Consider the following 25,160-nt stretch of genomic DNA (forward strand, 5'->3'; position numbering starts at 1 on the left):
ACATTGTATTTATAGTACTTTACCTCTTCAAGTGCATTGTACCCGGTGTACATACTACTTTACTTAAAGTACGCGATCTCTAATTTACTTTGTACTTTACTTCAAGTACTTTTAGATGTACTTTACGCCACACGGTAGACAGCAAACATTATCTGCAAAATGAAGCTCAGGCAGTGCGAAACCCTAAAGTAGATATGGTACGTCCGCGGTACATTATTGACCAAAAACAAAAGAAGTACAAAACGATTAAGCACGCCGACGCAGAAATAGGTATTAAAGCATTTCTCTGAAAATACAAGCAGCCTTATACTTGTTTGTCAAGCAGAGTTTCGCTAACGGATCACAACCTACCCACTTTTTTTTACCATAAAAATCGAAAAGTAACTTCAAAAGTAATTGGCTACTTTTTACAATTTGAGTGATTTCTACTCTACTCGAATAACCTTTGAGGCCAGTACTCAGTAACTTAACCTAAATACTTTTTTAGTGACTTCTACATGTCTGGAGCTTGCGTCTCCAACTTGATGTGATGGTAACATAGCCAATATCACGACACATGTTTTTAGTTTTTTGGCCTGATCCTAGAATGCTCATCCTGGTGATATCTGAAACCGTCCTGTGATAGTTAAAAATTGTAGGGTGGGAGCATACTGGTTTAGGAGGGCGACGTGAGGAGTCACACTTTTGGTTTTTAGTTTCTAGGCTAGATGGGGACACCTATTGCCCGATATAAAGGGCACAGCCGTTAGCGTCCATCCGTCCATGGTGATAGCCTCGAGGCTGGGTCGATCTCCCATGAATACTAACAGAGACATGGCATTGCGTGTCGTGTTTTTCTCCAGGTCAGGCTTTGTGTTCCGAGCGGGGTTTGTTATTCTGCAGTCTTCTAAGTGATATTGACACTCTAGGGCTTGAATATTGACGTGACGTGTATTCGTTTTATTTTGTCCATGCTACACCAACTGCCTTTGCGTTTAGCGGACATTGAGTTTAATGTCGGGTTTCGGGGTTTCTTTTGCGGTCATTTGATTCAAACTCGTTGGTTCCTGGGAGTTCTCGCTGAACTACGACATCTATGTTGACCTGTCGAACTGGTACTTTTTGTGCAGGACATTCAATGCATGCTAAACTGTTTTGTTGTGTTCGTCCGTTTTTTTTTATCCCTCCCCATCTCAGGGTCCACAAGATGTCGGCTAAACTATGATGCGTTTATTATTATTATTTTTGTCTTCTGCAAATTTTGATAACAGATAGGTGACCGAACGCCCTGTTTTGTTGTGAGGAATGACGTTTTTTTTTTCCCGATTTCAATTTCTTTCGATATAACCGGGTTCTACCGGTACGCTCTCACGTGATAAGAGCCGCGTTGTGCTGAAAGCTCAAGTTGGCTCACCTCGGATGTCAATGCGTATCTCCTGAGACTTATTCACGTGCGATTGGTTCCAGATGGTGTTGGTGGCCTCGCATCGGTACACGCCGTTGTCGTGGTAGGAAGCATTTAAGAGTGTGAGCTTCCCTCTCTGGCCCTGTGCAGTCCAGACATTTGGGTCTTTTTCACTTTGCTTCAGCCATTTGATCCTGCGAGAAGAGAAAAGGCCTTGTGTAGTGTTTCTGACGTATTCTTTGAAACGACAATGTATACCGGGTACGAAAAGACGCGCAGGCTCAGCCACACAAACAAATAATATATATATATATATATATATATATTGGGAAAAGGAGGGACAAGAAAAATAAAAATAACAGCGAAGTAACATTGGATTTTACAATCTACCAGATCTAAAAGTTTTCAAAAATTGCAGCTTATTCAATGCACCGTCGCACAATAATCCAGATTCCAGGTCAAAGTAGCCGAACAAATTGGTGCTTTGATGTAAAAACTTAGCCGGAAAAATTGGTGCTTCGATGTAAGAAGTTAAAAATTTGAGAATATATTAACAAAAGTAGGCTTTGAAAACAAGTTAGACTGCATTACTGCGATTATTAACTGTACACGTCAACTTAATCCACTGTTAATTATAATATCACCGAGCAGGCTTCATAAAGACACTGATTTTTATTTTTATTTCAGTTAATCAGTAAGCAATTAAAGTCCCTTCCTGTATTGCATTTGCAATTTTTTTACGTGATTAAAAATATTTGAGTGAGGAACGTGAAAGAACACATGAGCTTGCTTGTTTTGAGTGCATGTCTTACTAAAAACAAAAAGAAGAAAACTGCTCAAAACAATTTATGTTTATCATTTTCAAAAATGTATTACTTCTATTTCATCTTCCATCAGATATTTAACTGTTGAACTGACTACTCACTCTGGAACAGGGTTTCCTTCAGCCTCACAGTTGAAAGCAACGACCTCGTTGACGTTGAAGGTGGCCGTTGTAGGGGGATCTACAAGAGTGATACGCGGAGGGACTGTGTGGGGAAAACACAAACACAAAATAAAGGTAAGCACTTTGGATACACTGCACGATGCACTCACAGCGCGAACACGTCACTGGCAAGAATATTGCTTGTTCACGATATAGCACATGACTTTTCTCTCAAGCCCGTGATGATAATACGTACTGCAGGCCTTTTAGTCACTCTTGACATTACTCTATATCAATTTTCTGATATATTTTATTCGATTTGGAACAGGGGCTTTCCGTATTTTTACGCATATTAACGCCTTGGTTCTTCAATTATTGCTACCGTCATTTATTTTTTTTTCTTTGTTTCATCGGCTTACTAGCAGAGAGTAATGCTTTGATCTAGCCAAGTTTTTCGCAAGACGTTGTGCAGTTATCATCCTCATTGTCCGAGAGGTTTTTAAAATGTCAAGATATCTGATCGGCATGTATATGGATACGTCATTGAACGATGAAAATCCGGCGCATGATTGTTGAGTATAAATAATGCTCAATATAGAAGTTTAGAGTTCTTATCATACGGCTGTGTTTCGTTTAAAGAAAAAAAAATATCAACAAGCGCGTGTTTTTTTTTTAAGAAAAAAACGCGAAAGTTTCAATGTCATTTTTATGTCAAGCATAAACCTTACGGACCTCATCAGACACACGGTATTCTAAATACTTCTGTTTTATATAGACGTATTTCGTTTACTTTCGTTCTTGGTAACGTGGGATCCGTATCTGGTATGCGGGACGAAACCTAATAGACCATATCAACATGGACAACGCAAGAACATATAGATGAGTCAAAAGAAGACTGTGTGAAAATCACGGATTTCTCGTGAGCGCCTTCGAGCGGCGAGCAGAGATTAAAACGACGCTCTAACGCATACCAAAGTGACGGCATTTAAGATGACTGAGCCCTTGTGGAAAAGGTTAAAACCTTCGAAAGGCGAAGAACCCAAGTCAAGCTCTGCCTCCAGCACGCGCTCATCGCACTCCATGATAGTGCTCCGGCTGCGCGGGCCCGCAATACACCGAGAAGTTATCGTAGGTAGAAAGCTCGGCCTGAGGGAGGAGGTTCTCCCGCATTTTTACCGATCAGCAATTTGAGAGCAGTTGATCGGAAGTCTTCTTCCTGCCAGACTAAGGCATAGACCCGACATTCCGGCTTTCTATCGCTATAATGGCGAACTGTTTCTGAGCACATTCCAAAAAGGAAACCTGAAGGGATTCTGAGTCCGGAACTGTCCTCAGGTACAATATATTTTCTGCCTTGACTAAAAACATTTACTATGTAACCCTGAACTCAGATTTTAGAACGATTGTCACTGGGTCGGAAACTGTAGGGTAAATAAAATAAAGAATAAATTGATAAGGTGATGCATTTTTGATGTCAGTGCCATAGCGTTATATATTTTATGTCAACCATCGCATGTTATCAGAAGTCACAGATTGGACACTATTGCTGCGTTAGGGTTACGTTGGGACTCATCTATTTTAGTGACAAGGCCAATCTCAGGTGGACGCACGTTTAGTGCTTTCATCTGAGTTGGGCACCGCGTTATCTTGTGTTAGGTGACGTAAAAAAAAACAAAGTGACGTTTTTGCTTTCTAGCTAGCGTTGACCTGGCGCTGAACACTCGTAAATTTTTGAACGCAATTCCCTCACTTTGGCATTATCTTCATATCAAGCTCTGAACAACAAAAGGTGTAGAGTACAGTGTTGTCAGCATTTTTTTATGTAAAAGAGAACCAAAAGTTTAAGATATCACACTTACACATGACGTCCAGGGTAACAGTCACGTCTCGATGTCCGAGTTGACCGAGTTGACCGGCTTTGGGTTTCTGGACTGCCTTCTCGTATGAACTGTGGTATGCAACACACTGAAGTTGCTTGCTGTTGTCTACCTCAGTGAATGTGTAGTTAAGAAATGACACAGCTTTCCAGGTGCGAGGATTCTCTTCGTCCATGTGGTTCGTTTGTTGTGCCAGATGGGAGATGTCTTGGGAGTCTAAGAGCCATTTCAACAATGCTGGTGGGTTCCCCTTACGAGACACGCACCTGATGTCCCGAATGTCTCCGACTTTCATCTTGAGTGTTTCCCCGGGTCGCAGACGGCTCGAGCCATCTTCCATGCGAGGAGGGCGCGGTTTTTCTGTGGGAGAAAAAAGATGTGGTCGGAAGAGTGATAGAGGGATAATAGATTTCGTATTTAAAAGATTTGGTTATTAAATTAACGATCAGAGACAAATGGTAAGAAATCGATGCAATCAATGTTGAAGGGCAGCCTACTTTTTAAAAAACCTAGATAGCGCAAACGTTTTGAGATATTCATTGTTAAGTTTTGTTCTGGATATCTGTCAATATGGAATCCAAACGCACGATGCCCGCCGGGACGACAACCCTCGTTTGACGCCGGAGGGTCACGTGTTAGTGATGAAATTTGCGTCACTATTTTCCGTCACAGCGCTCCGGAGCTTATTGCAGTCGGTGTCCCGTGGCTGGTGAACTAGAGAGATGCCATTTTAGCGGTCGCGACCAGTTGGTTTGCTTTGCTGCGCGGTATCACTGAAAAATATTTTACTCACGGGTTCAAGTCAGTGATATAGCCCAGGAAAGGAAAGCAACTTGTGGCGTATGCGAAGGCGGCTCATCGCTTTAGTTCACCAGCCACGCAACACCGACCACATTCAGGTCCGGCGCTCTGTGGTGCAAAATAGTTGACGCGCACTTCGTCGTCAACGCGTGACCCTCTGTCGTCAAGCGAGGGTTGCCTTTCCGGCTGGCATCGCGCGTTTGATTTTGGCATCATCAAACTTGCAGAACAACATTCGACAATTAATAACTTCAACTGCGCGCTCAATCCAGGATGTTTAGAAAAGGGTTGCCCTTCAACATTGATTGCCTCTATTTCTTTCAATAAACATGTGCTTGTAAACATTTAATTAAAGGAAGTAATTAGAAAATGTTCGGTATTCATCTTCTAGTTGCGTTCCCTCATGAACATACTGTGCATCTACTCCTATAACCCGCATGTACAGACCGCGTTGCTGTTCTTTTATGGTTTTTATTTAGAAAAGCCTGCATTCAAAAGAAAAGATTTAGGATATTTAAAAACTGGGTTGGCCTATATAATTGATTGGCGCCTTTCTAAATAAAAACGGGTACTTTAAACCGCTTAATTCAAAAAGTTATAAGTGATTTTCGTTAGTCATATTTTAGTATGACAGGTTTTTTATTGGTTTAAACCTCTTATACCGTTTGGTGGCACAGGTAGACAGACCCATTTTATTTTTTATTACTTTTAGCTCTCACTTGGAAATTGAAAAATTTAGTCATTTTTTTTTGTTGCATTTTCTTTTGTACATATTAACCGTCTGGACGTATATATAACTCACACAAACCACATTTTCTGCAGCTTTCACTGCTTGTTCTTAGAAATCTGCATTTGATAAAACAAAAACAAATAAACAACCTGTAGAGGTTACATACTATGTTGTGATAGATAGAAGAACTATATGCATTGAAAGTATGAAAGCGACAAGGCTCTGGCTTGAGCTGCGCCCACGCTTACGAGATGCAAGGAATGTAATCGGAGGTAGGAATATCCCCTTGCAGGTGGCGCGACTGAAACACCTTCCGGCCATTCTTTTCTTGTCAATTACGAATACGGTTTATAAAATATTGAAGACGCGAATCAAGAGCTTCGGTTGAACTGTGCTGGATTTCATTCAGTGTTACTGGACGGGATTTAAAATATTAAAATAAATTCGTTCGGCCTGAAAAAAATAGCGGAAGTTTTTTGCACCTTCTTTATATTATGTCCGAACACGAAGGTAGTGGAGACTTGGGGAAGTGCTTAGCGGCTTTTTTGTAAGACCTTTCTTGGCGTGATTGGGCTCAAATTACACAAACATTATCTGAACTTCCCGAAAGAAACAAATGAAAAGAAACCTACCGGTAACATATGCATAAGAAGTGGTGTTTCCCTAGGTAAAAAAAATTACCAATATTTGGTGAAGAAAGTTTTGCTAAAAAGCTTAGCGCTAAAAAAATTTGTAATTTGCGAAACGTCGGACCTTATTGTGAGACGTCTCTGGAAACCCCTTTAAAATAATACCCCTGACAGACGGGAAAGCGAATGTCCTTTTGATCGAATGTCATTCACCGCTCGGCGAATCTGCTCGTGATCCTGGTTCTGCACGGGGCGGGCGCACGCGCAGCGTGGCGTATTAAACACGCGGATTGGCCGAGCTGTGATGTAAAAATAGGCCCCTGGCCCAGGACCAAAACGACACAAGCCTTTTTTTGGTGCGACGCGTAGTTACCGCAATATCGAATTTGTCCACCTTTCGTCGACACCATGTAAATATATATATATTTTCTTCTTTTGAATGGACAACTTTGTTGGGTATTTTTATGCATATTGCAGACGGCTTTTATTCCTCCTGAAGTTTTCAATAAAATACGTGCATAAATACCTAGAACGATGAGCCGGATGACGCTGGATGTAATGGGAGATCCTTTCCGCGTCGCCTTGGTCACTTGGCACCTCCACGAGCCGTCGTCGACCTCGAGCGTGGCATTGACAATCTGCAGCGAACAGTCCCCGTCCGCCGGCTCCACCTCAAAGTTGTATTTACCGGGCATGGGCCCGAGCGTGTGGTCGTTTCTCAGCCAAACGCAGTCACCGCGACGGTTCAGCACTTTGCAGTGGAGGGTAACATTCTTGCCAGGGTTCACCTCAGTGTCACTGGGCGTCACCTCAAACTTTTGCACGATCTCCGCCGTGGCTGCGAGAAAGAAATGACGAAAATGAACTGAGCGTGTCTCGATCATCCTGATTAATCCGGGATGCGCAGAGTGCGCCATACGCGTAATATGCGTGCGTTAGGTTCAGTTTTGCTTGGGTACCTGGAGCTTTATATGGTTTTGGATCTGTTTCACACACGACTCTCATGTCCTTACCGACTTCATTGGAGTGGTCACGATCAGTTTCAATTTATTCGGTAGTGGAGTGTTTCTCGAGCTTGCTTAATTGAGGAGTTCTACTCTGGTTCTACTTTTATCGCGGGTGTGTAGGACCTGGAATTCGTAGTGCTCTTCGATTGCGAGGAATCATTTTTGGTCATTGAAGTAATCGAAAAAGGAAGAGCTTCAACCGGGCCTTTTTCGCTATATGTTGACTGCTGTCTGAAGTTGTTACGTCATACGTCCGCTGTGCTATTCCTTGGCCCCTTATGATCTATCCCGGTGTGTCGGGAGTCTGCATGCGGACCTACGCTTGGTCATTCGTGAGCCAGCTCCGCCTGCCGATGGTGATCTGCGGACTAATGTTGAATCCAACAGGTAGATCTGGAGCGGTTTCTAATGTCTGTGAGGGGGACTGAAATATGTTCCGTGGGACAGGCTCCCACTCGACGAGCGGAAGATGGACTCGCTATTTTGGAGCCGCCCGCCGGAATCAGTCTGTCGTTTAAAGTTGCCGCTGTTCGAACTTTCATAAGCTCGAACTTGACGAGCCAATTGAACTCTCCGACAACCAATATCTACTATCACTGTCCAGCTGCAAAAGCAATAGGCGTCGCAGGTCGGGCCCATTTTTAGTACCCCACAGACCACGTAAGAATTTCGGCCGCCCCGGAACGGTGGGGCACGCGCGGCGACCGGCGTTGGTGGTAGCTGAGATTGCAGGTAAGACTTCCATAAGCTCAGAGTTAACAAACCATTACCTTCGAAGTCGATGACTATTCTTCCCTAGCTTCATTGTGCAAGAAAACAAAAACAAAAAAAAAACAGCGCAGTGTACAAAATAAGACACTCGGTTACGGCAAAGTGAACACGCCTATAGACTCCTATATGACAGGCCTAACCTTGCGTTGCTTTCCTCTTTTAATTTTCCTCGCTCCTTTTCTCGTTCTTCCCTTCAGGGTCACATAGGTTAGCACTTACCATCTGCACGCTCCAGGCCTGCTTGTTTAACCCCGTTCGAGCCGCACGACATGACCTAACCAGTCCGACCCGATGGTCCACCGGAGTGCGCACCACGTACGCGCACGGTCGAGTAAATGGTAATGACATAGCGCCTTTCAGTCGACTTCCGACAAGCTCCGTCCATTCCGGATAGGGCAGCTTCGGCGGGGTTGGAAGCGTTTCACGGGGCGGGCGCTGCAAAAAATCTTCGAGCGCGCGATCACAAGTCTGAGGTTGATTTGCCAGCTGGAGAGACGCGCTACAAACATGGGAGCGGAATTCGCCCGAAATATGCTGGGCTAAGTATGACTCCCCGCCGAAAGTAGCCTCCGGACCGAATTTACTGGACAAATTATTACTCGCCGCCGACGGTCGCCGGTGTAGGAAATATTCTGAACTAGGTGTCACTTGACACGGATGAACGCGTTACGGCAGGTCACCGTCGGCGATAACTCATATTTAAGGTGCGGCCACACTAGCTTCAGAACGCGGCGGAACGTCGCGCGCAGCGTGCAGCCTTGACGCAAAACTTGCTGCGCGGCAGAATTATTAGCCCACAAAACAAGTAGGCTCCGACACTTTTTTTTTTCGCGTGCCATTGATTGCGAACAAAAGGAGATCAATCAGAGACACAGCATTCGGTGACGTACGATGACATGGCAACGCCTTTCCTGCCGATCAAAGCTCGAACCTTGTTTCTGAGCCGCCAACCGCCATGAGCTGTACGGAGGAAAGTCGAAGTAGCAAGTCACTAACCTGCCCTTCAACGTTTCGGTAGCGCCAGACCGGGCGTACCAAATGTCTTCGTCTTCGACCCTTTTGCGCGTGGCGACGTCGCAACACGAGAGATCTAGCACATGATAATAGAAACTTTCACGATCGTGCGAAGATCGTCGTCTGGGTCACCCGTCAATGGAGAGGACAAGCGCAGCCGCCGGAGTTGAAGGCCGAAGCTGAAAGCTCAGAGAATCTCGAAGGGGCTCGGAACCATCAAGAGAACGCGAGATCCTCTGTGCCTGTGCTCTCACGCGACTGCCGCGGCGACAAACCGTCGGTCGGTGTGAGGTTCCGCCGCGTTTTGCCGCTACAGTAGCTATGCCATTAGTCCAGCTGATTGCGCTCTCGTTTATCACCTCCTTGTGGCTTCGGGCAAAGGTGCCGAACCGCAGGATCGCACGGCCCGGAATTCAATTCCCGCTGTGCCCCTTGGTGAACTTCGCTGGTTACAACAAATTGTCCCTATTTATAATTATATATCAATTATCATGACTAACTATGCCTGTTTATTTGCCTTGGACGTTTGTAAAGGGCCTCCTAAGGTCTATAGATGCTTTATGGTGTTTTGCTTTGCGTGTAACGCTTTTTCGTCACACTGAAACGTGGCACTTCTTTCACAAAATTTAGCCCTTACGCATATTCTGTGAATTAAAATACAACGTTTGGGCTTATTTTTAGACAGCGTTACAGTAGAGAAGGCACCAATAGTTTCCGAACGCGTAACGAGTGGATGAGTTAGATACTAAATGAGAATATAATGCCGTCCACGTCTGATGACAAATAGGAATTTGTTCCATAATATCTGAAGGAGCAAACGACACCGCCATCCCACAACTTACTTAAGGCATGCACTCGAGAGCCCACGCACCTGACAGCGAGGCTTGGGAAGGCGTGAGTAAACGAATGTCTGGGCTACTTCGTCTGTTACATCATAACTATATACAACTACATCATCAACTCCCCCGCCCCCAAGACATCTTCAGGATCATCCTTACAGGCAATATCTGCTTCGTTTAACGCTTTTCCTCGCACATCCCGATGGCGTATTCAAAAAAAAATGTTATGGAGCGAAAAAACACGGCCGATTTCAACACTCTAATTGGCGCGTTTTTATGCGCTATATCGCCTGGTTTACGGTGGGAGTGTGAGAAGGGGTATCGAGTCCTAAGTAAACACGGCTCAGTGGTTCACTTCTTTGAGCTTACTCACAGATTTGTTCACGCTCTATCGGTTAGCAAATCTGTCAGTCGGCTAAACGCTATCATGTGAATCCATGAGGCCTGTTTATCTAATTGCGAGTTCAGCTGATCACCTCTCTCCTTTGGCCATGATTCAATAAAGCGCTAGCCCCTCGCCGCCAGACTTACTCGGGATCCTTTTCGGTCTATATTGACTGCTAGGTTACGAGCGCTCTGATATTCTCAAACCACTGACTGAAGTATAACTTTTCAATATTTCTGTTAGACATAAGAAATATTGCTAGAGCGTGCAATGTGTACTTGAGCAAACTTTATAGACCATTCCATTTAGCGCTCTCAGGGCGGCGCCATTTCGCTAGACCGCAGCGCCCTCTCCACAGATCCGGGAAGTTCAGCAGGTTCGGGCTGGTAAAACGAGAGGGTACGCGCCCGACACTGCTAGCAGACGACAAATCGGGAGGTTGCCCTTCTCCATCCGGGCTGTACCGGCGGGCTGTACCGAACATTGAACTCTTGCTCGTGGCTGTCGTTATGAAGTGGTTCGCATTCTTAGAATATTTATGACTACTCCAAAATCAGCCTTTAGCGCTCTGTTGTTTTATTTCAGTAGATGATCAAATAGCGTATCTTCGTTCCGTTACTTAAATAGCAGTGGAGTCCGCTGGCAATTAAACCACTGCGTCTACTGCGCCAGGAAAACAAGTTTTAATTATTATTCCAGGCTTCCTTTCATTTCCGATTAAGTCCTACACCAGTGCGAACTTCGTATAGTAAAATAGCTATAGCGACTGGATTTACTTTTCGCCGGAGCGACCGCCCACTCTGAGACAGTTTTTCCTTTTTTTTTTTTTTCGCAGGCAGGTAACATCACATTTAGACTCGGTTAGTCTTTTTATAGAGCCTAGCATTACACGATAACTTGCATGTCAAAATCCGCGCATGTGCGCTTGAAATTTCCAAAATGACGCGATTTTAAACCGAGTTTGAACGCCAGCCGGATGTTAGGTACAGCCCACACGGCGGAGCAGACAATATGCGGGGTGAGAGGGGGAGGGTATTTTTCTCTCTCCGCTCTTACTAATGGAACGGTTTATACTCGCCACACAATGAAATGACATCTTCAACCGTAGAGACTGGTCTGCTTAGTTTAAGGAAACTGAACAATCAGCAGCATGCGCTTCGATCTTCGCAAAACGGAACCAAGGCCAATGTTTTGAAATAGTCGTCAACATCGTCGTGTTTTCGAGAATCAACGCGATACACTAGCCGTCGTGCGTACGGTAGAACGGACAGATATCAAATGCTAAATATACCACATTTTTCAATTTTTCCAATATCTTTACAAAAATATGGTGAGAACCGAATTCGGGAATTAAATAAGTTAACTAAAAAGCTATTTTACGCACATATGGCTTATTATCTCGACTGGGTCATTTTCGCAATGATTAAAAATATCTCGACATAGCAGGGGTTATAAAATGCAGATTAAAAGAAGGATAGCAATTACTTTCATTCTGTCCCAATAAATGTTGAAGTAAAGAGGTTCGTTCGCGCCTTCAACCCCTGAGCTGCAGTGTCGGAGCCAGGGATGCTGCCGACTACGTTGCGCACGCAGATCAGTCGCCAGCTCAGCACTTTTGTGACTGCACAGTTCATAGCTAACCCATTTCTTGGTGTTTCCCTTCATTGATTTAATCAACAGCCCGCTATGCTCCGTTTAACCTTCCAATGCGCAGCAGCTGACGCAAAGAGTTATAATAGGCAATCCAAGGCTGTGTTAGTATAGACTCTTTCGAAAGTCACGTGGCGATTATTAAATGTTCGGAACAACTGCAGAATGGCGAAAAAACAACATCGTGGAACGTGCAAGTTATTCCCTAAGATTGCGTACTTCGGAGCGCGACTAACCCTAGGAGCCCACGCGCCAATTAAATCGCATCAAAGTGCAACGTCACTGCGCTCGTCAACTTTTTCTGTGGGTGCTTCTGCCTTCTAATCAAACCAAACGCATAGAGTGTGTCGTGACGTCGCAGTTTTCGTTGGCCATTGTAAAGTGATACCACAGCTGTAACACCGGGCAGTCTTTCAAAGGGGTCATTTACATGATCCTAAGCAGTGGTACAACGACAAGCCGGGCGCGTAATCACGTGGTATTCATCGCGCTATATTGGCTGGGGCAGAGATTCGGAGCGTCCGGTGTGTTATAAGGCAACACTATGGTGCCTTAGCGTAAACGGAGTATAGTCCCTGCAGCATCCGGTCGAAGCAGATACAAATACGGTGTTTTCCTAGACCGCGTTTCCCACTCCGCTAAGCCTTTCCGCAACGAAGAAGCCGTTACTGCGCCGGCGTGCCAACGGCCTTGGCTGTAGTGTCCCGGGTATCGTAGCGGATTGTGGAAAGCGTTTGGGACTGTCAAAATTATCTACGAAAACTCCCTAGTGACGAATCTCGCAAAGTTGGGTTTGCGGAAGACTCAGCTGGCTGCGTGCCAAGGTCGCCCCTTTGCCTCGTCTCGCGACCGCTATCGTGAACTGATAAGTATTGCTCAATACGAAATAATCATGCCGCGCCACGTGGCAAGGCACTTGATATCGCCCTAGGACACATCTAGACCTTCGCGTCGCTTATTTTTAGGGCGAAAAAACCTGCGTCACTGAGCTGTGGACGCCAGCCCAGCAGGCAAAGATGGTAGCGCGCAGAAGGCAATTTTTTGCAAAGGTTTATACTCACGTCCGACAGCAGCCGACGCTACACCCCGATCACACCAACCCTATGGGTGGTGCACGAAAGCACCCGATGTCAAAGACCCTGTGTCAAATGCCCCGATGCAGTCTTCTTCGCCTTGCTTTCAAAAGCCCCAAATTGCAGGAGCCCATGACGCGAATCCCACGTGTGAGGTGGCCGGGTCCTCAATCTTATGGAGGAGTATTCTGCCTTTAACTAAAAGCCAGTAAGTGTGCACGCGATTTTGTGTAACATAATCATGTCGAGCCCGGTACTCAGGTAAGGAATAACTGGACAACATTTCCCGTTTTTCACGCGTGCGCTAACCATTTTCACGCCTTGCGACGTTAGAAGTAAAAACACGCGGGAGATATTAGTCACATGACAAAGCATTTGAAGTTACGGCTTTTACCAATAAGCATGGAACCAAAGCTTTCGCCGACTCAGGAGCAGACAGAGATTAACAGATCCGACGAAGACGACTCTGTTAAATCTGTTAACCTGCAGCTCACGGCGACATGCTTATCGCAGCACCAAACTCCAGTTCCATTCTTCTTACGTCGTTGTAAAAAAATATATATTTGTGTTCATCTAGGTAGACAAACTCTAAATCTGCGTGTGAGCTTCCTCCTTGACAGCGAAGAGCATTGCTGGTGATGCAGATTTATTCAATGGGCTAGTTGTTCGTCATTTATAAGTTGTTCGTCATTTATAAGTTTTTCGGGGGTTCAAGTTAACGTTATGCATAACTTGCAAGTGTCGCCATTGTTTGGTATAGACGGTTATTTCTACTTAAGGTTTCGTCGAACTAGAACTGCTGCAGTGTGCAACTAAGACGGTGAACCGAACGCTCCCGGCGCATAAAATACTGACATGGCCGCGAATCACGTCACATGAAAGCTATGCATTTTGTTTTTCCTTTCACTTAAAAACGCCTTTGTGCACCCTCAACAGATCAGGTTAAGCCATAGAACAATGATAAGTGAAGCGCGAAGAAGGTGGGACGGGGACAGTGAGGACGGGGGTGTTGGCACGTGGGGTATACGAGACGGTATAATTGAACGCGAGGTTTTTTGAGACGTGGAGCTAATGACGCGGGACTTTTGCGACAGGGGCTCTGCTCGCGGGGCAATCGTGCTACACCCCTACCCAATCACGCCTATCTAGTCGCGTCATAACGTGTATCGCCATGGGGCTCGTCGTGTTCATACATTTCCTATCACGCAGGCATTTCCGATTTCCTATCACGTCGATGCATTTCCAATCACGCACAGTTGATGCGCCGCGATCCATACGCTTATTTTCTGCTTAGTGATTGGTTTAGTCGGTGATGGCAAAACCCACAAAGGCGACGGTGACGACGATGCGCTTTTGGCGTTGTTTGATTCGCTCCTTCCGGTCATATCGCCGCCTGCGGTCGCACCGAAAGTGAAACGCTGTACGACTGGCCTGCAACAATATGCTTTGAGAAGCCGGTATTGGGCGCACCGGGAACCCAGCTTGTGGTTGTTTATTTTTTTGGTTTCGGATACATATATCTGGCTTTTTTTGTTTTAGTCTCGAATATGCTGTAATGCCATGCTATTTATTAAAAAAATAATATAAAATACTAGCAGGAAACAATGTGATTTTACACTCAGCGCAGAAGTCCTCATTAAAACAAAACTTTGACAGCGAGAAATGGCTCAATGCATTCTTTCCCCCTGGAGCTTTACAACTCCCCAGTTCACCATAGTATATATTTCTCAGTTTTAGTTACATTGACCAGAATCATGGTACTGTTGGGTACTGGAGCTGTTACAGCCCGACAAATTTCAGTTGAATACTGGCAAGACAAAATATACAATATTTAAGCCTAAAAGAAAACACATTAACTATCAAAGAAACGTGCAGTTTGAAAGCACAATTATAGCAAAAGTTAGGTCGCATACATTTTTTGGTATTTGGTTCGATGAGAGTTTAACTTGGACTCGACATCTGGAACACCCTCGTTCAAAGTTTTCCCGATCTATCGGCATTTCGCGTAGAATTAGGCTACTCCTGCCTTGTTGGTTAAAACTTCAGTCATAATATGCATTGTCACAGTCCCATCTTCACTACTGCTCATAATTCGGGGAACAACAACAGCAACTAACCTTGACAAGTTACCATTCCTACAGAAGAGAGCTACCCTGTGCATAGATAATCTAGATAGTTACGGCCATACTGCTGCTTCTTTTCTGAAACACAATATTCTTTCCATCCACCAAAGTTATAACTTGTGTGTGGCTCTGAACATCTACACAGAATTAAAAAAAAAACGAACGAGTCCCAATTTCTAGAAAATTACCCGCAGAAAGTCATAACCTTTAACTTACGTCATAAAAACTATGTTTAAGAAACAAATTCGCACAAATTCTGGTTCTCAACTTTTGAGTTACATAATTCCTGAATTTTTAAATAAATTTCCCAGAAACTGTAGACAATATTACCAACTGTCAATCGCCTCAAAATTTCAAAAGCGGAATAAGGCTTTGCCTATTAAATCCTCAGCAATAATACGTCTCCCATAGGCTGATCCTTCTCATCATTCCTTCCTTTTATTTTTGGTTTCCCTTTGCTTTGCGGGATTTATAGCACATATATCAGCCCCCTTCGTGTGTCAGAAATATATATATATAGATATATATTGTGAACGAAGAGGGGAGAAGGTGATTATTGAATTTATTGCATTAAAGTTAGGGAAAGGGAAAGGGAAAGAGAGCTGGCGTGAAATTGGGCCAGGAGCGGGCCCAATGTTTTGCCAGCTCTCTTTCCCAATTTTTTCCAATTTTTCGCCAGCTCTATTTCCCTTTCCCTCTGTCTAACTTTAATGCAATAAACTCAATAATCACATTCTCTCCTCTTCGTTCACAATATTACTACGGCTGCACTTGTCAATCTTCACTCATTCCCATTATATATATATATATATATATATATATATATAGTTTGACATTAAGCCACCGTTTCAAGTGCGCATTCGTTGAATGTCTGTAATTATGTATATTGTTGATCTGCTGCTATAGCGCTGTAACGGGGACTGGAGCCTTGTCAGGCGGCTTTGGTCGCCTTTTGCTCCATCCTCCAAGACTTATGGTCTAAACAAACTAACAAACAAACTGACAGGAGGTTTAATGCTACATTCTTTTTCTGCTTCAATGAACTGCTCCCATCGTACCCCTCATGTTTCTGCCTTACGTATCCGCTAGTGCGAAGTCACGTGACAGAAGCCACATAGCTGGTTGGTCCAGACAGTATTTAGCTTTCAGTGCGCTGTCAAGAATGAGCAGGGAGAGGGCTCATGAGAGTTTTATTCGTGTTTGCGGGGTGGGCATGTCTAGGCAAAAACATCGACAAGCAAAAAACATATTTGTGTAAATAAAAACAAAACAAAAACAACCTTGTTTTGGGGGGACAGACGAACATATGCACCCCGGTCACTGTGTTTACGGTCTTAAATCTACAGGAACCCTCCTCAACGGTTTTATCGTCCCTTAGTTTCCTGCTCTTTCGGGAGTTCGAAGCAGTCCGTTCGTTTTCCAAGAAGTCGAAGCCTGTTCCCTTTGTATAGACAGTCGAATCCGCCCACCCTCGCTGACAGTACGAACGATTTTAGAAACGGGCTGTGGCTGGGCTGTCGTGCTTTCCGTGAATTCCTTTCCTTTCACTCGCGAGCACCTCACCAGAGCCCTGTGTTGCCATGCTAAAAGCGCCAAAACCGTTTCATCACCTTTCTACCACACTATTTATCCCTTTGATGGGACGGAGGAATTGTAACCTGTAATTTCAGTAATTTGTTTCTGAAAAAAAGTGATGAGATTACATTACAATTGAGATTACATTACATTACATTTACGAACTAGTTACAAACTTACAAGTAATCCCCTTACTTGTAACGGATTACTTTCAAGTCTGAGTATGAGCCCAAGAGATTAAAAGTCCGCGGTAAAAAAAAAATGCAATTGCCCAGTATTTTTTTAGCAATCTATTGGCAGCCAGTTCGTTTAACTTACATACATTCTTTATGTGTTTATTGTTTATACTATATGTTACTTACTTTTTTCACTTCACCCATGTTTATTTGTAACCTCCTTACATGTTTTGGGCCTTTCATAGGGTTTATAAACAAGAAAAAACCTCGGACTTGAAAAAAAAAAAAAAAACTAATGACGCCCTGCAACGCTACACTTTCTGTCAAGATTTAACAAGTTTAAAAAACTGAACAAGTATAAAAATATAGCAATGAAATGCTTTCCCTTTTACGTAAAAACGTTTGCTTATATATGATGACTGAACCGCAAAAGTCTTCTACAACCTAAACGGCAAACGTCTTTTACATACTTTCATCTTGCCTTTATCATAAGTATGAGGTTGCCACTCCTTTTGAAGCACAAATATATTTTTCGATCATGTTCCCTCCAAGTGGAATCACCTCCCCCCCCCCCCCCCCCCCCGTATCCTTTATTAACGAGCTATTATACATCAAGATCGCCATTACCGAATGCCTTTAAATTCAGCAACGTTGTTAACTTGTTTTGATTTTGTCATTTGAATATTGTACGCTTTATTCATTCTATAATATCTTGCAAACACCCTTTCTATGACAGTCCCCTTACCCTTTTAATATTGAAATGTGAAAATAAATGAAGATATAACTACACGGTAAAAAGTAAAGTAGTTTGTTTCACCTCAAACCACACGATCGCCATTTTAAAACTTTTCAGAAACGACCAGGCGACTTGTGAATAGTATCGAGTGAGCACGAAGAAGGGATAGTCGGTATAGCCATAGCTGTTATTGCCATTTTCAGGGAAATCCGGCGGGATCGGTTTGCAGATAATTGCCGGAAGAAAATGATAGTGTCGCGAAACAATCACCCCCTCAAATATCCTTCACCCTCACGCAACCCCGTCATCTAGTGTAACACTACACATGACGCTTCTTACCTCTCTCTCACCCACTCTCCCGTACCCCCCTCTGCCCCGTCGACGCTGTCAACACCGCGCAAGAGGGCAAGGCCATCATGCTGACATTATTGCGTCACAAACGAGGGCCAACGTTAGACACTGATTTGAAACGAGTGCTGCGTCAGCGCTCGGCTTCGCGTAAAGTTTGGGGGGAACATTGACGCAATCTTCGTGTCCAATCTGTGACCATCGTTGGCCTCCGCTGATGACATCTCTATCAGCACTACGGCTATGTTATCTAGGAGTTGTTGACGCTCGCCAGTCCATCCATTCTCCTACGGTGTCACTCCCATTCCTCCTTTTCCTTTGCTCCCACTTCCTCTCCCCGCCCTCCCCACCTACCTCCAATTCTCTACCGTTCCCTCCCTCCCCATTTCCCCTCCCCTCAATTTCTCCCCCATGTTACTATGGCGACCTTTCACCCCTTTTCGTTTTTTCCTCCTCCCTCTCCTTGGTTGTGTGACTCAAGACTTCAGTTTCCCCGTTCCTCTCTCTCTCTCTTCCCTCTTCCTGACCCTCCTCTTTGCCCTGTGGTGTGTCTCTTCTAATCGTCCGTCTTTTTTACCTCTTTTAACCCCTAAACATGCTCAAGCAACTAGCCCATATTCAAACCCTTCTACTACCACCGCCCAAAGTCGATCCGTGCCCTCTCCCCGACCCCAGGTGCCTCCCCTCCCGTTTCTCCCTCCATGGTCATATGATACACAAATTCAGTTTCCACAAAATGCATGAAAATATAGGGTCTTCACTCCCGGAACCACCACTCAATCAATGCCTTTCAAACAAATGAAGCAATCGCTCCTGAATACAGCACTTCTTGGCGGTAGAAGATGATTGATTTTAATTCAGATAGAATTATTAAGAAACGTTTACATCGTGTAGAGCGGGTAATCGTCACAATAAATCAAACTAGTAACTAACATTAGTTCATTAACGTTTTAATTGGTAAAAAAAACATGATTCAAAATAGAAATATGCAGAGCGTAATCTAAGACAGCTAATTTCCGTCACCGTGGCTAACCTCACGATGGAGGCGATCGAGCGGCAAGCCTTAGAGACATTCGCCCCGAAACCCACCTTGTTCTTACGGTATGTCGACGATTGTTTCTGTGTGGTCGAAACCAGTGAAATCAAGAACCTTCACCATCACTTCGAACCGGCGATACAATTTACAATTGAGCTTGAGTCTGACGGTTCTCTTACATCCTTGGACGTGCTCACGAAAAGAAAATCCAACCGTTTGACATTCGAAGTTTACAGAAAACCGACACACACCGGCCGATACCCGAACTTCTCTTCCTACCACCCTGCAACGCACAAATCTTTTGTGGCTTCCGCACTCTTCAGGCGAGCAATTACTGTCTGCTCCACTGAAGAGGCTCTTAAGAAAGAGGTTACAACGATCAAACACGACCTAAAACAGAATGGCTATCCTCCCAGGATTTTGAACAACGTGTACAAAAAACTTAGACGGAATAAAACAGAAGACGTCCCTCCTCCACCCAACCGCGTATGCGTCCCGTACATCAAGGGCCCAAGAGAGACTCTCGCGCGCGTTTTACGAAAATACGGCGTCAGTGTGACACATAACCCGGTGTCCACTATTGGACGCCTCTTCTCGCTTCCAAAGGATCGTCCGCCTAAGGAAAAGGCTCAGGGACTCGTCTACAGGATTCCGTGTGGTGACTGAGCCGCCTCCCACGTTGAGGAAACCACAAACTTCCCGGAACGTGTACGCCGGCATCAGTATGACGTTAAAAAGAATAACGTACAGGGCAGTGCGCTGGCAGAACACGTCCAAAAGGAGGGTCACACGTTTGGATTCAATAATCGCTCTATTCTTGGCACAAAAAAAAACTGGCGAAGACGCCTTTTATTAGAGTCATGGTAAATCCAGAACACCACAAATAACGTCAACCGGTCAGTCGGGACACTGCCTGTTCTAGTAGCTCTTAGAGAGATGCGCGGGCTGCAGCTATAGAAGTAGAAGGCGAGGAATAAAAGAGGTGACTGGCTCGTGTCCTCAACCTGGCTGGTCCTGTTTCCTCGTCGCTCGCCGTAACCCTAAACACCCAACACAACATGGTGGCAGCCTAACTGGATCTTTCCCACCCCACCACAAGTTTTTCAAGCTTCCTAAAAGGTGACGAAGCAGTAGAGCCAGGGACCACCGACGATTTCTACACGCTGAGCCATCGGAACATCCCGCTTATTCGAAACAAGATGGCGACTCCATTGCTCACTTGCCAGCCACCGGAAGAGTTTGACTTCTCAAAGTCAGAAGACTGGCCCCGGTGGATCCGGCGGTTCGAGAGATTTCGGATGGTTAGCGGGCTCGAAAGAGAAACCAGCGTCGAACAGGTGAACGCTCTCATTTATTGTATGGGAGACAAAGCTGAAGATATCCTGCTTTCGTTCAGCTTAACCGCCGACCAAATGACTCACTACGAAGTAGTACACAAGGCGTTCGACGATCACTTCATTGGTCGAAGAAACTTGATCTATGACAGATAAAAATTTCACACAAGGATTCAGGAAGACGGGGAGCCCGTTGAACACTTCGTGACCGACCTTCATGCTTTGGCTCAGTACTGCAAGTTCGGGACTCTCCACGACGAGATGATCAGAGACCGTATTGTTGTGGGTGTCAGAGACCGCAAACTGTCTGAAAAAAGGCAGTTAGACGCTAACTTAACCCTGGAAACAGCGACCACTATGGCTCGCCAGTCAGAAACTGTCAAAAGACAACAAACTGACCTTCGACCGGAATCCGACAGCGTTAGTCGAGTCAAGGCATCGTATTCATCAGAAGCCCGTCCTTCGCAAAGGAGACTACCTACTCAGACCACCAAAAGTGTCGACGACAGGCTCCACTGCCTTGGATGTGCATTCCCCAGCTGTGCGAGAACGTGATCCGTGGTAGGGAGAGGATGAAGTTCTCTCTCAACATACTTGTTCAATGATGTGAAATCCACGCAGATTCGATAGCTTCCATTTGGTTTCCGCACCACTACCATAGCAGAACACCAGTCGGTAGGTTCGTCCACCGGTTCTATAACGTCAAGCAGAACCATGTTTTCTAGCTCTTTCTTTACCTCTTGCATGAGAGGTACTGGGATCCTCCTCGGGGAGGCTAAAGAAAAGGGGACAGCCTCTTGGTTCAATCTTATGGTGTATTGCATGTTCACGCAACCAAGACCTGTAAAGAGCGAAGGGAACTCAGCTTTAGCGTTCACTCTATCGGAGTTTGAAGTAGACACTTCATTAAGTCTCTTGACGACACCTAACTTCTCGCTGTCTCGTCTTGACAGGAGCGGAGATTCAAGGTTCTTCAGCACATAGACATCTGTCGCAACTTTGTTGGTCTTGTACGTAATATCGCCGCGTAGAACTCCGGCGACGCGTAATCTGTCTTGACCAGGTCCCCTTAGAAGTTTTGTCGGTTCTGTCAAAGACACTTGTTCAAAGTGTTGTAGGTACACGGTTTCAGGGATCACCGTAACGTCGGCTCCTGTGTCGACCTTAAAGGACAAAGGGACTCGTTGGAGCTCCACGGTAACAGTCCAGGGGTCAGTGTCTTTGGCATCCACAGTGCCTAAAGAAGAGGGGTGTTCCTCTTCGGCGATTAGCTCTTGAACAGCTTTAGCGCCCAAACAAACTTTGGCGAAGTGTCCTCTTTTTCCACATCTGTGGCATATCGCAGCCTTGGCAGGACATTCACTGCGCGCGTGTCGATTATACACCACGGACATCAAGGCATCACTAAATGCCGGGCACGCGCACGCGAGTCTGTCTGGTGGCCTGGCATATCGACTCAAATAGAAACCTTTGTCCGAGGGTGTCACCAGTGCATCCAAGAAACGAGCAACAGACGAGAGCCGTTGATGCCAACGCCTTTCCCTGAAAGACCGTGGCAACAAGTAGGCATTGACCTGTTTTACCTCGCAGGAAAATGGTATTTGCTTGTCACCGATTATTATTCTAGATTCCCAGAAGTTGCGCCGCTCACGAGTCTGTCAACAACATCCGTAATCGACCACCTCAAATCTATCTTCGCCAGGCATGGCACACCAGAAACTGTGTTCAGTGACAATGGCCCACAGTTTCAAAAGATCGACTCGTCAGAATTTTTTAAGTTTTCACAAGACTGGGGCTTCCACCACAAAACTTCCAGCCCGAAGTTTCCGCAAAGTAACGGCTTTGTAGAGTCTGCTGTCAAAATAATCAAGCGCAGTATGAAGAAGACCGATGACGCCTATCGCGCACTTCAGTCGTACCGAGCCACACCTCTCGAGAACGGCTACAGCCCTGCAGAGCTCCTGATGGGAAGGCGTATAAGGACCTCACTCCCTACAGTCGGATCTCGCCTAAATTCAAAGACTCCGGATCCCGATCTCCTCAAGAATTGGGAGCAACAAAGCAGGGACAAAGAGAAAATGAACTTCGACAGAAGGCATGGAGTACACCCACTTAAGCCACTGCATATTGGACAACGCGTGTGGGTCTCAGACCAAAGACAAACTGGTCACGTCACGTCGCCTTCGGAAGCGCCCCGTTCATACATGGTTGAGACCGACCGGGGAGTTGTGAGGAGAAATCAAGGACACTTGATTCCAATTCCCATTCCCACGACACATGCACAATCCGCACGTGAAGGATCATCCCTCGCTACCAATAACATGGCTTCCTTGCCTACAACATCTACAGGCCTTCCAACCACGCGGAGTGGGCGTACTGTGAAACCTGTCGACCGGCTAGGTTCCTAGATATTAAAAGGGGAAGATGTTCTAGTAGCTCTTAGAGAGATGCGCGGGCTGCAGCTATAGAAGTAGAAGACGAGGAATAAAAGAGGAGACTGGCTCGTGTCCTCAACCTGGCTGGTCCTGTTTCCTCGTCGCTCGCCGTACCCCTAAACACCCAACACAACACTGCCAAGCGCCTACGTGTCCGGTTTGCGGTGCGTCGCGCGAGGCGCTACGAACCAAAAAGCGCGTGCAGATACAACGGCCGTTTTAAAGAAGCCAACAACACCGGGCAATTTGCAAGACGACGACAAGGACAAAAACAGTCACCCGTGATCAAGGGGCCGAACTGGCCTTGAAACGTCGGCTCCGTATCAATTTTTTGGTTACAGTTTTTCCTTTCATTCATTGTCATTCCTAATCAGTCCACCGAAAGGTTTACGTTTAATCATATACTTTTAATAAAATGTGAAGCACCAGGTAAGCATGTAGGTGCGCTAAAGTTTCAACTCATGCAGCAGGCGCAACACTGGCAATCCTCAAACACAGATGAAAGCCTTCAAATACGCGTTTTCACTCCACCATCATTGCGGCTTTTGCAAGACTGGCAACTTTAGCGCACTCTCACGTTTTCCACGTGCTTTAAGCCTTTCAAAAATGATTGATTTAGTAATTTTAGATGACACTCAGCAAGTGTCTATTTGAACCAATTTTCCTATTTTCACTAATTAAAATGTTAAATAAAATGATTTTGTTCGTTATATGACTTGTCGTTAGAAGTAGCCCCCATGTTATATCCCCCTGATCGTATAACTCATCTCCACAGACACTATGAGTGCTCTATATTGAATTGTTCCCAAATATTCCACTTAGAGTCAGAAAAAAAAGCACTACGTGAAATGCCTCTAAAGGATCTTGTTTTAGCGCCGGAGAAACTCACCCGCCCCCTCCGCAGTAGATGGTATTGTGTACGGAAGGACCAGAACCACCAAGGCGACGCACAGTGTTAAGGTCCGCATCCTGGTGCGCCTGGAAAGCGTGTGCAAGGCGGGTCGCGCTAACGAAAGTTGAAATACGGTTATATATCTGGGGAAGTGGTGTTTGATCCGGTGCGATACGGCATAAGCACTTCTCCGATAAGACGAGTCCCGTAGATGCGCATTTCGATTCGCGATAAGCAAGCTGATCTTTTATAGCTGCACTAGGCAAACCCCCCCCCCCCCCCCCCATAGTACACTCTTCTTTCTTTTTTGTCAACGTGCCTTATTGCGTCGTTTTCTTAGAGCAAGGTTGTCACTGCATCGCTGCTGAGTTTTGATTACTCGTGCATGTTATAACAGCTTAGCCTGCGGAAACAAACCTGTTTCACTTTTTATTCGATAGGGCTCTATTAAAATGATTGATTTAATAACCGCTCACTTTGGGGGGGAAGTGTACTGTAATTAGTACTTTCTAGAATGAAGTGTTGTTTATGTTTCGCGGCACAGAGAGACCAAAGTGCGGGACAGTATGTTTACAAAAAAAAAAATGTAGAAGGCGGTCGCGCGAACGGAGCCCGAAGAAACAGACGACAGCCATGAGACGCACCGCTTCGCGTACTCCAAGGGAATATTAAACCTATTTCTTTTCTTTAACATCATGCAGATCGTGACTTGTATTAGGAAATAATTTAATGCTAAATGAGTCATGATCACGATGTTAGTCCCCACGATCGAGTAGCTGTCTCACGTGACGCCAAATCAGCGCAGACCACGAATGAGGCTTTGCACCTAAACGTAAGTTTTCTTGGACACTTAGTCTCGTTTTAGGAGTACACACATGAAAGAGTTCAAAGCCCCATGATATGTTTTTGCTAAATTCACACGTAGTGATTAAACTGTCGAGTCACAATTTTATTTACGTCGTTATAGGACGCTCCAGTGACTTGGTGGCGAGCGGTAGAGGCCCTCGCCAGTTCACTGACCAGTGTTTCAGGGACTGAAACTAGCCGTCGCTTGATAACTTTTAGTGGACGAAAAGCTTGTTGGCGCCCGGATCAAGATTTAATTAATAATAAACATGAAGGCGAGCATGACAAAACCACGTCTTTCACGAACGAATCTTTCATGAATGATCTGGTTTTGTCGTTTCCTCCTTACCTGTTTATTTTTTCTTCAATTTTGACAACTCTTCGTTCCCGTGAAAGGCACGGTTAAATCTGTGGAAAAATGGCTGCCACTCAGCAAGCTAGCAATTCAAGGATTTCAACTGCACTTCGGTAACCTGACGCCGCTCCGTCTTATTGCGCGAGGTTCACGATGTTGATTGTCGTGGTCGTGCACCAGAACATTTGCACCGCTTTACTTCAAAGAGTGCTTACAGCG

The 25,160-nt window shown here is 45.2% G+C and overlaps 1 pseudogene; it reads right to left on the bottom strand.

Annotated features, from left to right (window-relative positions):
• The window catches only part of LOC8053351, a 53,905-nt pseudogene extending 30,089 nt beyond the window's left edge, over nt 1-23,816 (bottom strand).
• Nucleotides 23,817-25,160: the final 1,344 nt, after the last annotated feature.

This window comes from Ixodes scapularis, unplaced genomic scaffold (assembly GCF_016920785.2).
Source record: "Ixodes scapularis isolate PalLabHiFi unplaced genomic scaffold, ASM1692078v2 PGA_scaffold0__279_contigs__length_252992795, whole genome shotgun sequence".
In the NCBI taxonomy this organism is placed as follows: Eukaryota; Metazoa; Arthropoda; class Arachnida; order Ixodida; family Ixodidae; genus Ixodes; species Ixodes scapularis.